This window comes from Rhodnius prolixus, unplaced genomic scaffold, assembly GCF_049639745.1.
Source record: "Rhodnius prolixus isolate KJV_2025 unplaced genomic scaffold, Rpr scaffold_2, whole genome shotgun sequence".
Lineage (NCBI taxonomy): Eukaryota > Metazoa > Arthropoda > Insecta > Hemiptera > Reduviidae > Rhodnius > Rhodnius prolixus.
The window spans coordinates 58,946,977-58,962,246 of NW_027411592.1; the positions used below are offsets into that span (position 1 = coordinate 58,946,977).

Consider the following 15,270-nt stretch of genomic DNA (forward strand, 5'->3'; position numbering starts at 1 on the left):
GAGTTTAAATACTCATAAAGATGTTTATTCATTTTTCAATTTACCTTTTAAGGTAACCTAATGAAAACATAATGTATATTTTATGTGATTTTCTGACTCTTAATGGAAAGTTTTGTCATTTATGGCATTAAATAAACTTACAAAACAAATTAACAAAACTACTAAAAACTTAGTTACTGCTTGGTGGGTGGATTGGGTGCACTCTGCATGTAGGCCGTTTGAGTGTTAATAAAATAGCTATTGATCAAAGTGAAAAAGTACATTGAAAACTTGAGCAATGGGTATTTTTTGAAGAAGTGATTCATCCTCTTCCTTGTAGAGCGAAAATAAAATTTGTTTTTACTCACCATCAGTTACAGTTTTCTCGTCTGCCGTAAATTTTTCTGCGAGTTTTCGAATTCAGAAGCTTCTTTTTTTTTATATATAAAGAAAAATATTCAAGTAAGCGTTTTTATAGGATGATTACTTTTAAAGAAGAAGAAGAAGAAAAAATAATTTCCTAATATGAACTTCACCTGCGTAAAAAAAAAATAAAAAAATACTTCTCACGCAAACGGATATCCTTACAGGGTATTGTCAACTCAGACGGCACCTGAAGAAGTTAGATCTGGAAAAACGTGATGGCACTTGCTGCAGATTCTATGGAGAGACGAAGAAAGGTGGCAACTGTGAAATATTCCTTCGTACAATCGACGATTTAGATTCCTGGGAAGTTAACAAGGTGTTGTGAAAAAGGATACTTATCTTCTTTAGAACTTTATCCAGATACTTTCAGTTATTGGAAGAAGTTCTGGAAGATATGTACAACAACAGTTCTAGAAAGGTCAGTCAGTGTAAAAATCAATTCCCACAATCAAAGGCAATGGAATTCAAAAGACAAAAACGAATTATTATTAGCTAATATTGAATTTTAAAAAAGCTATCTGAGGATATAGTTGAAATAGTTACGTAAAAATTACTTTGTGAAAGTAGAACTGAATGTAGGTTCTATTCTACTTTCGTCGTTGCACAATTTTATGCGGGCAATTTCATAGTAAAATGAGACTCCTATTTAGTGATTAATAATTTTTTTGAATTTATTCATTCATTTTATCATTTTAAAATCAATAATAATGTTACACTAACAGAGTTAAATAAAAAATGTAAAACCGAAAAAAAAATCAATAATCACAAATTTTAAGAAACAAATAATTTCCATGATTAATAAATTTTTAAATAATTTTTTCCAGTACAAAAAATTATTAGAAGCGATTACAACAATTACGCATTTTTGCAATTAATAATTTAAAAATACGAAATCAATTTTGACTAGATAAACATAACCTGCTGTTACATACCTTTCTTTATCATAGCAGGTACTCGGAAGGCTAATTTAAAATATTTTTGTTTTTTATACAGATATTTAATCAAATTCAAAATTTAACTAAATATTAAATTATTTTCTTCCTATTTTATCCAATTAATAAGTTAAATAAATACAAAAAATTTTTATTACAAATCATAAAATTGTTTATTGGTGGCACTGCTTATTGGTGGGATTACGTGACCAGTTTGGCATATAATTCGAAGTGGAAATTTTGATGTGATTCGAATATTAATTTGTATTAAGTTAATTTTAATTACATCATGCATTTGTTATATGTTCAAGTGATTATAAGTGAAAAGAAGTTTTAAAAATGAATAAGTAATTTCGGATTTACTCTTTCTATATTTCATTTAATTACGTAGTGAGTGAAATTAAGTGTAAAGGCGGCCATTTAAGTTCAACTGCTAAAGGGGATGTCTTATCTGAGGATAAAATCAGCTGAACTGTGAATCATGCTTTGATTAAGGTAATTCTAAATATATATTATATGTTTCCATTTATTATATTAATCCAATTTTCTTAAAACGTTAAGTTGATTTCATAAGTTTATTAAGTATTTGTAAGTGTACAAAGTCTTGGGCATTTTTAAGAACAATTAAAAGAAAATTCGAAGGATGCAAAACCTTTTTTAAACTTTTGAACGAATTTGTTAGTATTATTTTGCAGAGTTAGTGATAGCTTGAATTATTTATTAAAAGAACATTGAAAAATGTAATTGTAGTGATTAGGATATTGTCTAGTTTATTCCAAAGTTCTGATGAAATCTTTCGGAAACGGTAGGGTATCAATGAATAGATAAGTCTTATTTTTGGCAATTGGTTATTGGACAATTAGTTTTTCCTGAATTAGTTAGTTTACAAATAACGTGCTGTTCTCACAGCTATAAAAAAAAAAACTAATTTTTAAAGTAGCTAAAATTGAAAACTTTTACGTACAATAAGTTGAATTTTCATGCAATAAGTTAGTACAAATATGACCACCAGGTAGCTCTACGTATTAAGGGTTTTTGCTTGTACAAAAATTTAGTCCTTAATGAATTTCTTATTAACTTTAAAATTAGATAATTTTTTATGATAAAGATTTACTTATGGTTTATTAGTCATTTTTGTTTATCCCTTTTTATTTAGCAATTTCCTCTCTAAATAATTTTGTCTAGAAAAATATTGATTAAAGTTATAGAATCCACACTATTATGGGAAAGAAATGGCTTGGGTTCAAGATTATCTTAAGCATTAATTTTTTCGTTTTCAGCCGAAAAATTATAAGATTTATGTGAACATTTATTAAATTTCTCTCTCTAACTTTGGGGGTTTTCTTCTACCATGATCTTTGGCTGAGCTTGTTTTGTTTTCACAAAAAACTTGTGAAACTATAGGCAGTTCAGACTTAAGTACTTCGTTTTGATATTATTATCACATCTTATACTCCGAAATGCATTTCCCGGAAATGCAGTTTTACTGAAGTGATTAATCTGTTTTACTCAGTTTCCTTTGAAAATGATTCCTGTGACTTTCTTTGAATTTTCTTCATACTAAATTTAAAAAATGGGAATGACAAGTTCCTTGATGGGTAAGAGGAATTAAAAACCTCGTTGTAAGCCCAATAGTTTTCGGATTCAGGAACATAAAATTTGGAGTTTAATTTTTTTACCTTAATAAACTCGCTTATTGTGGAGTTTACAAAATAAATAAATATATAAATAAAAATAACACCATTCATTTACGTTGGGCAATGCTTACAAAAAAGGTTTGTACTAAAATTAGAACATGCTTTTTTTTTTTATATACCTACTTCCTTGTTAGGTTTATAGTAACCATTACGTATTGTAGTAGTTAGGGGACGGACAGAGAAGTTCGGTAGGGAGCAGTTGTATTTTCTTTTAAAAATAGGTTCTATTCTGTACTTTGCGAAGATCCAGGGGAAGAGCTATACAAAAGTTCAATGCACCTATGACCCAAACTAGGCCAATACATCCTGGTTTTTTAGCATGCATCAAAAACTTGTACAGTTAATAAACGCCTAGGGACTGAAGGGTTTCTTTTTGATACTTGTTGTTGGTTCGAGCAACTTCCCCCTCACAGAACTCACTAATGGGGGAAGTGTAAGGTCCGCAAATGTTCTGACCTCTTTTCATACATCTTTAGAGTTAAAATTCTCACAAGTATCCGTTATGAGAGTCATCCAAAAAAGGTGATTCATTGTTTGATCTATTTTATTACAAAGTGAATATAAATAATGCTTAGATCAACTGTCAGGTTTCAAGAAAATTTAGGTTCTTAAATTGTCTAAGAAGATCCATAAACCATTTTTTGACTGAACCTTAACTTATTGACTTAAGCATATTGTTTACACGAAACTTAAATATAATTACATTCAGATAAGCCGACTAGTCTAAATCTAAACCACACACCATAGCTTGTGTATGTATGTATGTACAATGCGAGCACAATCGATTAAATCCCTTAATCTTTTAAGAGAACGCTAGAGCTCTTTGGTTAGAACTAAGATGCCTGCCAGTGAAGGACTACGCCCCTATTGTGGCATTTAGCTCCGCCCTGTATATTATCTGATTTTCAAAGTAGATAAAACCAGCCCTTTGTTGTACAATCAACTTATTTAATACAAACGGACCCTTTTTTTTTTACCTTGTGGTTTTATACTTATATAATTTTGGGTATTTTTACTTAATTTAATTTTTTTCCGCCACGACTATGAGGGTGAATTGCTACCCTTTTTGAGGTTTCCTTGCGTCCCAAAAAAGGAGGTTTCTACCAATTTTGTGAGCGATGCTTGCTTCAGTTGTTAGCTTCACAGTTTTGTGATCTGAGGGTTATGAGTTCTATTGCCAACGAGAGGCGGGTTTCCGCACTGTAATCTAAGACCTGGACAAATGTAGGACTTCTAGATGTTAAGGACCAAATATCTTGACGCTCCCGTGTTATTCCAGTAAGTCGTTTCAATAGGTTGTGTGACTGCACTTCATCGCTGGTAGTTAGATATCTGAAGCGCTTTTCAAAGTCTAGATTTCTGTGACAAGGCACACTCCCGAATAGGTGGTCTAATCTGAGCATGGTCTGGGCCTTCTGAAAGGGAAGTAGAGATACGTACTTAGGTCACAAATAGGCTACTTGAGCGCATCACCACAGCCTTGTATCATTTAAGAAGGTCATAGTAAAAGTAACCGCAGACTTCGAACACGGTTCTAGGTTTAAGGAAAAGAAACGTCTAGAAGCATAACGCCCTCATTCTGCAAGGATTCGGAACAAGGAGAATCTCTTCTAAACCACACTTTGTACCCAGTTAATTCTGCAGTTTGTCCCGTCTTATCCCAGTAAGTAATAAAGATGCTTTCCCAGCTATTGTGATCATCATTCTTTGGAGGCAGTTTGGGCGGAGTCTCAGGCCATACTTAGATCGCCTCATGCCCACTATATTTCCCCAATAAAGAGTCTGATGCTTTTTAGCCAACGTTCAATGGCTCCACCCAAAAAAAAAAAAAAAACAGTTTTATAGGAGATGACGTTATCGATAGAGTTTCCTTTTATCCAAATCCATGGATCTCATCCTTGCACTCTATATCGTAGTAACCTCATACAATATTGATGGTGGAGGTGGACCGCCGAACTGACGCAAACTTCTAAAATGCCACGTTAGCCAACCGCATCATCTCTCGCTAAAATTCCGAGCGGAAAAGAAAAAAAAATCGTTCCACCGGATATGCTTTTCAATCTCCGCAGGTTATTCTTTAGTCTAAATTCGTTACATGAACAAATTAGCTTTAACTAAAGCTTTTAAAATGTTTCCGATACCCATAAAAGCACTTTAATTATAAGCCTTTCCTGTATTTAGTAAAAATGCGTTCAAGGACACTTGCAAGTTTTGACAGGAAAATTCATGAAAGTGTTTGCCGCTGCCAGATAAATCTGTATTTGCGCCACTTTTTGTATGCACTCTGGTTTTATTGATTTCTTTCTTTTTTATGCACACATTCTTGTTTAGTTTTTAAACTCTAGTTATAATAATAACTACCCAAAGAAGGAAACTTTATGTATGTAAAGTAGATTTATATAAATATAAATACATGACGGCTAGGAATGGTTTGACAAGAGGCAAAGAGGATGGGATGATGAGGTCTGTTATTCAGCGGGGAGGGGGATACGCTTATATAAATGGAGCCTGTGTATGGAATGATGGCCCAGAGGAGAGTAACCTACATAGTTGATGCTGCTTGTGGGTGTGTGTGTGTGTGATGATGTATAAATACGTATATATGTGTATAATATGTATATAGATTTAGAATATATAGGGTAGCGCCAGAGCGAACGAGCCAGGCAGGATGTGTGTGTTGAAGAGCATTCGAGGGGAGGAACTGGGTCGATAGATAGGACGAGTAGCATGGGGTAGCAATAGGGGTGGGGCCGAACTATCGACCCGGAGGCGGCATGATGTTTGGCGGCCATGTTGGCTCATGTGCCCTCCTAGCCGCCCTCTCGCAACACTTCTTGGTGTATATGTTGTTGTTCATCCGTACTACCAACCATAATGCAACAGAACTTCATTACTCTGTCTCTCTCTTGACGAGGGGCGGCAGCATTCGATATAACGCCTAGACATTGCTAGCATCCTGTTATCAAAGGTCTTTGAAGAATGTGCCGCCTCCAAATGTAATTCGCAGGGAATAAAAAGACAAGACTAAAGATATAATAATTTTTAATTTATTACAACTTTGAATTCTTGTCATCTAAAATTTGTTGATGGCGTGCTCAAATTTTAAAATGGCTTCGAAAGCTTTATTTTAATGAGGCACTTCCTGGGATTTGCCAGAAAATAAGTTTAAGCCTACCTGGAAAAAATTCTATATATCATTAATTTTTGGATACCAATAAGTTTTTTAGCTTCTTATTAAAAGTAAAGTAATTGCCTATTTTTTCAGGCAGGCTTTAAGTCCAACTACCAAATTAGGTGTCGTGGATGGGGGCGATTAGCAAACATACTTTACTGTAAATTTCTCATATTAACCATTAAATAAAATCCAAGGCCTAGACCTGGGGAATCGAACCCACTAAACCAACAATACATCTTAGCATTGCGGGTCTAGTCTCTTAACCGCCTAACATACTTTACTGTAAATTTCTCATATTAACCATTAAATAAAATCCAAGGCCTAGACCTGGGGAATCGAACCCACTAAACCAACAATACATCTTAGCATTGCGGGTCTAGTCTCTTAACCGCCTAACATACTTTACTGTAAATTTCTCATATTAAACATTAAATAAAATCCAAGGCCTAGACCTGGGGAATCGAACCTACTAAACCAACAATACATCTTAGCATTGCGGGTCTAGTCTCTTAACCGCCTAACATACTTTACTATAAATTTCTCATATTAACCATTAAATAATAAATCCAAGGCCTAGACCACGGGGAATCGAACCCACTAAACCAACAATACATCTTAGCATTGCGGGTCTAGTCTCTTAACCGCCTGACATACTTTACTGCAAATTTCTCATATTAACCATTAAATAAAATCCAAGGCTAAGAGACCGGGAATCTAACCCAGTACCACAATACATATTAGCTTCGCAGGTCTCGCCTCTAACCGCTCGGCTACCGTGGCGCCTTCAGCTTCTTATCAAAGAACATACATTTTACTAGAAGTAAGTCCACCAAAATAGATCTATTGAGTCCTAAACTCATGAAACCACTGGCCCTACAGCATCCCCAGGTGATCATCAGTCAGGGATCGCTGTACTAAGACGACCCGCAACAATATTAAAAGAAACTGGACGGGTGCTAATAATTCTAATCCAGTTTTCTCTACAAGAAAGCTCCAGCAAGAGCGGTTTTTGATAGCCACTCCTTAAAGCCGACTAAGGTCTTCACAGATAGGATACATTCTCTGCCATTAACGGTTATAAAGTGGGTCAGATAGTCAGCTCAGACAGGATATGAAAGTCGTGGCGAAGTCTATTTCTGTACTTTAGAAAAATGAAAATATTTTCCCCTTTTTAAGCAAAATTCTGTCTTAAGTCTCCTGCGTACAAGAAGAGAGGATTACCAAAACAAGATCCTCTTTGAACTTTGACTGAGAGAAGAAGGGTAATTGCCAAGGGTTCCCCTCTAATGTTCTATTTGAGTACAGTGAACGGTTCTGTTTCTTCCTTATTATAAAAAAAACAAAAACAAAAAATTATCATAACCGGAAGTCTGCAATTTTATTGAACGATTTTTCACTTTACGGAGAATTTTTTTTTGAAATGTCTTCGTCGATTGTCTCCAAAATTCATCTCGTCAATGTTGATCAATAATTTGTTATTTGAATAACTTCTTTGGGGGGTGGGGGTGGAGGGTGATCCCCTCGAAATTATCATTTCGGTGTAATTTGTAGCGGGAGTTTAAAATAAATAAATAAATAATAATAATACGTAAGTTAAAATTTCGGTAACTATGGCAAGACATGGTCGTGTGAGTGTCACTCAAGAGTTTGTCGAAAAAGCAGATATTTTTTTCATATTTGAGAAAAAATTCTAATTTAACTCGAATTTCCTGTGAGTTTTTTTAAAATAAGAAGTCATTTTGCTGTTCATAAACGGAAATGGAATGTGGCACTTGTTTTCTTTGGTATTTCTGATATTTGCAGCAGGAATTATAATTTAATTTCACCATCATCTTTTAACCTCATCATTATGGCGATGAATTAATAATTGGACCGCTTAAAACCCTTTTTCTTTTTTGCCCATTCCCCTCTCTACTCAACTAAAAGCATATTTAATACGGGGCCATTTTAAAACATGTAAGAGCTCTATCGCTTCAAAATTGGGAAAGGTTATGTGACCCTAATCATTTTTTCTGTAGGTCCACCCCACATTCTTTTTTTTTGTCGATAAAAGCTGGAGATGGTGTACAAAATGGCCGATCCAAATGACAACATTGCTATGGGGTGAATAAACATTTTTTTAAAAAAAAGGTGTGGAATTTATGGGAAGCATGCGTACTATGTTCGTTACTATATACACACTCCTCTGTATTCTTTAAAACATGACATGTACCAACTTAACAAAAAAAAAAAAAGTGGGAGCCATCTGCTGGAGAAAAGAGAAAGCTTTTATATTATCAGCTGTGACCTGTCTAAATTCTTTCACTGCCTCCTGGTTAGCTGCTTTTATTTTCTGGTTTTTCATTTATTTAAAAAATGTGATTAGGTCAGCTGTGATGAATATCTTTTGATTTTTTATTGCAAAGTCTATTTGACTGATTTACCGTACTTAATGTTCGAATTTGAGTCCCGTGAATCCGAAATAGTGGATTTTACTAAATATTTTATGTGTCTGCCTATCTGATTCCACCATAACACCAACGTCAGTGTAGAAAAATTTACCAGTTAGTAAAGGAAAACGTGTTTAGCACAAAATTCTAGAAACCAACTCTGTGAAAATTGGAGAGTATTTCATTGATAACTTAACAATGAACTCATTGCTCATACAGAATATATTGAAAATTACAGTTGAACATGTGAAGGTCAAGAAATCGATCCAAGCAGCAGCTAATAAATAATTCTTGGAACGTTTCTTAAAAATAACTTCTAACTCATATCTTTTCATATTGTTATAAAATTTGACCAACAGTTATAAAAATTAATAATTAATCATAATATTTGATGGTAATAAAAATATCTTTACAAAAATGGTAGGGAAACCAATTCAAGTGTTTCTTTATTCAAGAAGGCCAAACATAAAAATGGAAGATATCGACTTTTTTGTTACAAACCGTTCAATGTCACCATGTTTTTAACTATGTTATTACTTCTACAACTATAGTATATTAGAGTAGATAGAGTAGAATTATAGTATAATATAGTAGATTAGATTAGCTTAAACTAAGGCGGCCTCAAGGCCTACGCCACTGCGTCCCCTTTGGATCTATTGTGGCTCCCCTCACACTAAAGCTTGCCCTCCAGACCCCGTCCTTTTAATCAGACTCCCAATTCTGGGAGAGCGGCTCTTGGGTAAAGCTCCTCAGGCCCCTTGGTTTTTCCTTCCCGAGAAGTAACATCCTTAGCCAGAGACAAGGCCCTTACACTGGCACAGCACGTGCAGTGGCCGTTTCCTCCTCCACCTCCTCCTGACAGAGCCTACAGAGGCTATCATCCGCCAGGCCCATGCGATGCATGTATTTTTGTGAGCCTGCAGTGGCCTGGTTAATAGGCCTACAATCAACCTTATAGCCCCACGGCCGTGACGGATTAATTCTGCAGTCAATCTCCTTCGCCTGTCTCTGCCTTGTGGTTGTAAGTCACCACTCCTGAGACCTACACTGCACCCATAATAGTTTAATGGCCGCTCTCTTAACACTCTTGGAGACCCCAAAATAGGGCTCCAGGCCAACCAAGTGTCCCGTAGAGCCTTCCCGGGCACTTAATACAGTAAATTGTGTTTTTAATTTTACTGCGGTTTATACTGAATAAAAGTGAGAATTGGGCTACGATGTACCCAGCCCAAGCCCAAGGGAAACAAACCGAGTTATGGCCGTATATCTATAAAGAACAGAAAACTCTTATAGTTCTGTAATAAAGGCAATCCTTCTAAGGGATAGACACTCTGTAGGCGCGAAGAGCGGAAGACGCAAGAGTTATAGAGAGGGTTAATCTCTAGTGCCCTTAGTGCGTATGCCCTACCACCTCGACAAGGTTGGACACCAAGTGGGGTCAAGGGCCATAAAGAGGGCAAACAAAAAAGACACCGAGACAACCCCTGCAGATGGAAGATGGAGAGAAAACTGATGCTGAAGAGAGGAATTTGTAATGTAAAGGATACAGGACGGCGATTATTGCTCCTTCTTCTTGCCGATGAAAGGAGGTGCACTGTAGCCTGGAAAGAAGAGAAGTGAAAACACAGCGAAGGTTATAAGGATGCGAGGCTACAGAAGTTTGGCGGGAACCAAAACGCGGGAAGAGCATGGCGGGAAATTTAAAAAAGAGGGGGCGTCGGGAAAAAGGTATGTACGACTAAACACACTCTGAAAACAAATCTTCCTAGTTGGGAGTTTTGGGTTAGGCCGTTAGGGCTAGCACTTCTTAATTTTTTTTTTTTAAAAAAAAGATTAAAATAGATTTTTCAAATTCCATAAGGTTATAGACAGTGTTGCCCAGCAGTAACGAGAGCACACTTTCCGGAAGCTGGGAAGTGCTCTAACCTCTAAAAAAGGTTCAGAATTCCAATAACCTCAGATGTTGAAAAGCTTTAATTTTTTTAAAAATAAATAACGGGCTTCTTCCGGTTGGTGAATTTCCTTTAAATACGGATTTTTAGCTGCACATTTAATCCATATTTTTTAAAGTACATAACTGAAAGGAAAGTACGTACGGCCGAAAAGGAGTTTTAGTGGGAAAATATCCCCACTCCTTGTCTCAGAAGATTAAATAGTGGACGTCTGAAGAAAAAAAAATATTTAAAAAAATTTGGTGAACTTAAATTGGTTTACATATTTTAAATAAAATTTTCGAAAAAATGTTTAAATAGTTAAAAAAAAAAAAGAAGTCCAAAATGGATTAACACATCCGGTCTAGTCAGTCACAAGAGTTTCCAAACGAAATATTAAGTTTAAACTTCTTTCAGTTTATAAATTTGTGTATTTATCTAGAATGATTTATACACAAACAAACACACACCAAAAAAAAAAAAGACGCCGTTTCCAAATTCAATTCAATTGACCTTGAAAACATATTTCCGGTTTAAAATAAATAAATCGATATGGTAAAGTTTAACACGATCCACATTCTTTACCAACGAAATGAAAAAAAAAAAATTTTTTTTCTTGGATAGAGAGGGGATTGTCGGCGGCTTAAATGAGAAAAGTTTGGAATAGTTTTTATTTAGGGAAAAACAAAGAAAAAATAATGAAAATCTCTCTAGATTTAGAGATTTTCGGTGATTTAGGGCCCTAAAAAGGGATTTCATTCACAATACGAGGGTCGTTTGAAAAGTCCGTGCAAAGTCAGAGAGAAAGCACCAATGGCGCGTATCGAGGTTATGTTTAGTTAGTAGCATCTCTTGGAAGAACACACACCAAGTTTCAGCCAGATCGGTCTATTTCTTTGTGTTTGGCATTCGTTTGAATCGAGGAAGTCGAGTGATTTTCAAAAAATGGACGAAAAAGAATTTCGTGTGTTGATTAAACACTACTTTATGAAAGGCAAAACGCCTCAGGAGACTAAAAAGAAGCTGGATAAACATTATGGTGACTCTGCACCTTCGATTAGAACAGTTTATAAGTGGTTTCAAAATTTTCGGACGGGCCATATGGGCACAAGTGACGCTGAACGTTCTGGACGCCCTGTTGAGGTTACTACTCCAGAAATCATTGATAAAATCCATGATATGGTGATGGATAGCAGAAGAGTGGAAGGTGCGTGAGATTGCTAGTGCTGTGGGCATCTCGAATGAACGGGTACATAATATTTTGCATCAACATTTGGACATGACAAAGCTATCCGCAAGATGGGTGCCGCGATTGCTCACGCTTGACCAAAAACGAGATCGTGTGAAGTGTTGCAAGGACGGTTTACAGCTGTTCCAGAAGAATCCGCAGGACTTTAAGCGTCGTTTCGTCACTGTGGATGAAACATGGATACATCACTACACTCCTGAGACCAAAGAACAATCTAAACAATGGGTTACCAAGGGGGAATCTACGCCAAAAAAGGCGAAGACCGTTCCTTCGGCCGGAAAGATTATGGCGACTGTCTTTTGGGATTCGCAAGGAATAATCCTCATCGACTATCTGGAAAAGGGTAAAACTATTACAGGTGCATATTATTCATCGTTTATTAGACCGTTTGAAAACCGAGCTGCAAGAAAAACGCTCACGATTGGCCCACAAAAAAGTCCTTTTCCATCCCGACAACGCACCAGCTCACACCTCAGCAGTTGTGGTCGCAAAATTAATGGAAATAGGATTCCAACTCGTTTCACATCCCTCCTATTCTCCAGACTTGGCTCCCTCGGACTACTATTTGTTCCTATAAAATAAAACAAAACATTGTTTGTACGTGAGTTAATTTAACAAAACTTGAAAAAAATCACAGAAATATGAAACTTTATAATTAGATTTGGTTCCACTAGAGTGCCTAACTGTATCTTAGCGATCTTTATTTTTTATTATCATTAAACTGGAAGTAAAACTTTACAGGATGGGGGCAACTTTTATTTCAAACATTTCTCGCCCCCCCCAAGATAATTCAATTAAGGACACTTCTAGTGGGGGTGGCTGTGTGGGAGGGGTTAGGCTTTCATCTAAAAGTTCTATTTCCTGATAATGAGCTCCTGTGTGGTATATGAGCCGTTCGCACTGCACAACTCGATTTAACTCCATAAAAAGATAAAATGGAGGATTTATTTATTTATTTAATAAATGCGATGAAATAATCGATACTGTTTTTTTTTTAAATTCCTGTTTATAATATAAATTCAAAAAAATTTACCCGTTATCATTCAGCGCCTGCCACTGAATTTGTGTTGAATTATTGCAACGATTTACATCACAGCACCGAGTTGAATCAAAATGGCTTCTGAAATAAATTATTTATTATTTAGTGGCTCAAGAGATGGGCTATTAAACTTAATGAAAGCAAGTCTCAAAATATCACCTTCACTCTTCGGCGCATTACTCTTCCTCCAGTCTTCTTTAACCAGTAGTGCCCGCTACCTTGGGCTTTACTTAGGACCGAAGACTTTCTTGAAACCCCCACACTAGACTAAAAAAGAACAGAACTGAACAGACGCTATCCACTACTTAAAAGACTCTTAGACGATAGTTCTAAATTCTCTCCCTGGACAACAAAAGACTAATTTATACTTCTATTTTGTGAACCCATCTGGGCCGTATGGAATAGAGCTGTGTGGTTCAACCAAACGCCTCCAATCTCCAAAGGATTCAATCGCTACAAATCTAAAATACTTCGAACTATTGTACACGCTCCATTTTATGTCTCCCAACCTGGACTATACACACTGTGACCTTAACATTCCTTTTATCACCGAAGTTGCTGAAAACACGATACAGGAAAACTCAACACTTCAGCCTGCAATCTCATATAAATCCTCTAGCTCCAAAATCTTTCTTCTAGAACTCTTCCTGACAACCCGGACAAGACGTCTTAAAAGATAGTGGGCCTCGTGATTTCCTCTCCAGTGAAGAGAGAGTGGCTAACCATCTAATATTTGGGAGTGTTGCCACTGCGGTAACTTCTCCACTCGTTACTTATCATTTGTTGCTCGGTTATCACTGTTACTTATAGCGCTAACGCGCTGATTATAGCATAAACGCAAAAAAATAAATATATTATTTAATGGCCAAAATTAAGTTATTATTATTTTTTTAAACAGTTTAAACAATAATTTTTTTACAAAATTTAATGATTGAAAAATTATTAACAATAATTATATTACGCATGTTTGTAAGTTCATAATTGTAGAATAATTACTAGTAATTCTGGCATTATAATGGTATCTGGTCTACGAGAAGTAGTGCTTGAAATGGCAAAGATGGAGGTGGCTAGGGTTTGGACAAATATTCATATTATAATAGTATGTACCACTAAAACAGTGTAGACAATAATAATAGCGGTAGGTTCTAGGTCTGTGGTGGGATAGAGGAATCAGTTTAGCCAATACACACTCACACACTTACCTGTACAGACAGACAATAGCTGAATTCTATGTACAGTCTATAGCGCCCCTAGTTGCAACTACTAGTACTAACATAAGTACAGAGATAGAGAGACATACAAACCATCCATGCTAACTGTCAGAACAAACAGAAATATGACGTAGATCATATTATGGAGAATGAGAGATGGGCAACACAGATGAGTAATTGAGAACTCTCTGTACATGCTTTTGTTGTGTGTGTGAGAGAGACAGAGTGAGTGAGCGACAGAGAGAAATAGAAGAGAAGTGGAGAGAGAGAGAATTAATTATACAATTAAACTTGCATGTCAAATACATACATACATACGTACAACAGGAACGCATAATACGTTAATATTTTAGAATACTGAACAGGGCACAAGTGCATTTCAAGGACATACGTTCGAATTTGCATTGCTTAATAACTATGTTATTAAAATTGTTATGTATGAATTTAATAGTTGTAAAAATGAACATTGGAAAAACTTTTGTAAAAACAGAATATTCATTTTAAATATTTAATAACTACAATATAACACAGCTGACGGTGTTTTTATTATTATTATTATTATTTTCCCTATTTTTTTTTTTTTTTTGCGCATCAACAGCTGAGGTTATTAGCGCCCGGAGCTTTTTCCAGTGCACTGCCGGCCTCCGGACAGTATTTTCCCTATTGTTTTGTAGTATCTCGTTGGAAATTGGATCAGCTGTATGAATATTTAAATATTTTATAGATATTTCTAGAAAAAAAAAACTTTTAGCAAAAGGAAGTCGATTATTTTAGTCGAGTTACCTGATACAAAACATCAAATTACAATTTCCTCTTTAATGTTGGCCCCACAATCCACAATTAAGACCAATTAATGATAAATCACTATTTCCTATTCAAAGTGAAATCGATACATTGATTTCTAGTGAAAATATAAAAGAAAACTCTTACAAATGATAAAGCGTAGTAATAAAAAATAAAATACCGGAAAAGTTATTTAGTAATGTCCGGAAGTTTTTAATTATTCCATACTTATTGAGTATAGGAGAAAACATTTTCTTGTAAGGTAGGAGAATCGTGCGAGTATTATATAGAAAATTACCATTTCCTTCCAATAATCACTATGGCCCACATCCTGTATTTTATTCAGATTTCAATTCGTTGTTCCTTCCGGTAACATTAATTTCTACTCGCCATCGAGTTATTTATTTAATTTGCTTTGT

At 35.5% G+C, this 15,270-nt stretch overlaps 1 long non-coding RNA gene across 2 annotated transcripts; it reads right to left on the reverse strand.

Moving 5' to 3' along the window:
- Positions 1 to 1,827: 1,827 nt before the first annotated feature.
- On the reverse strand, positions 1,828 to 14,972 carry LOC141448586 (uncharacterized). Of its 2 annotated transcripts, XR_012455146.1 has the most exons (4): positions 14,060 to 14,972; positions 13,017 to 13,124; positions 12,852 to 12,938; positions 1,828 to 12,389 (listed from the first exon to the last, which is right to left on the reverse strand). It is a non-coding gene; the product is annotated as an uncharacterized lncRNA (long non-coding RNA). The 2 variants fall into 2 exon arrangements; XR_012455145.1 differs by having other exon boundaries at positions 13,017 to 14,972.
- Positions 14,973 to 15,270: the final 298 nt, after the last annotated feature.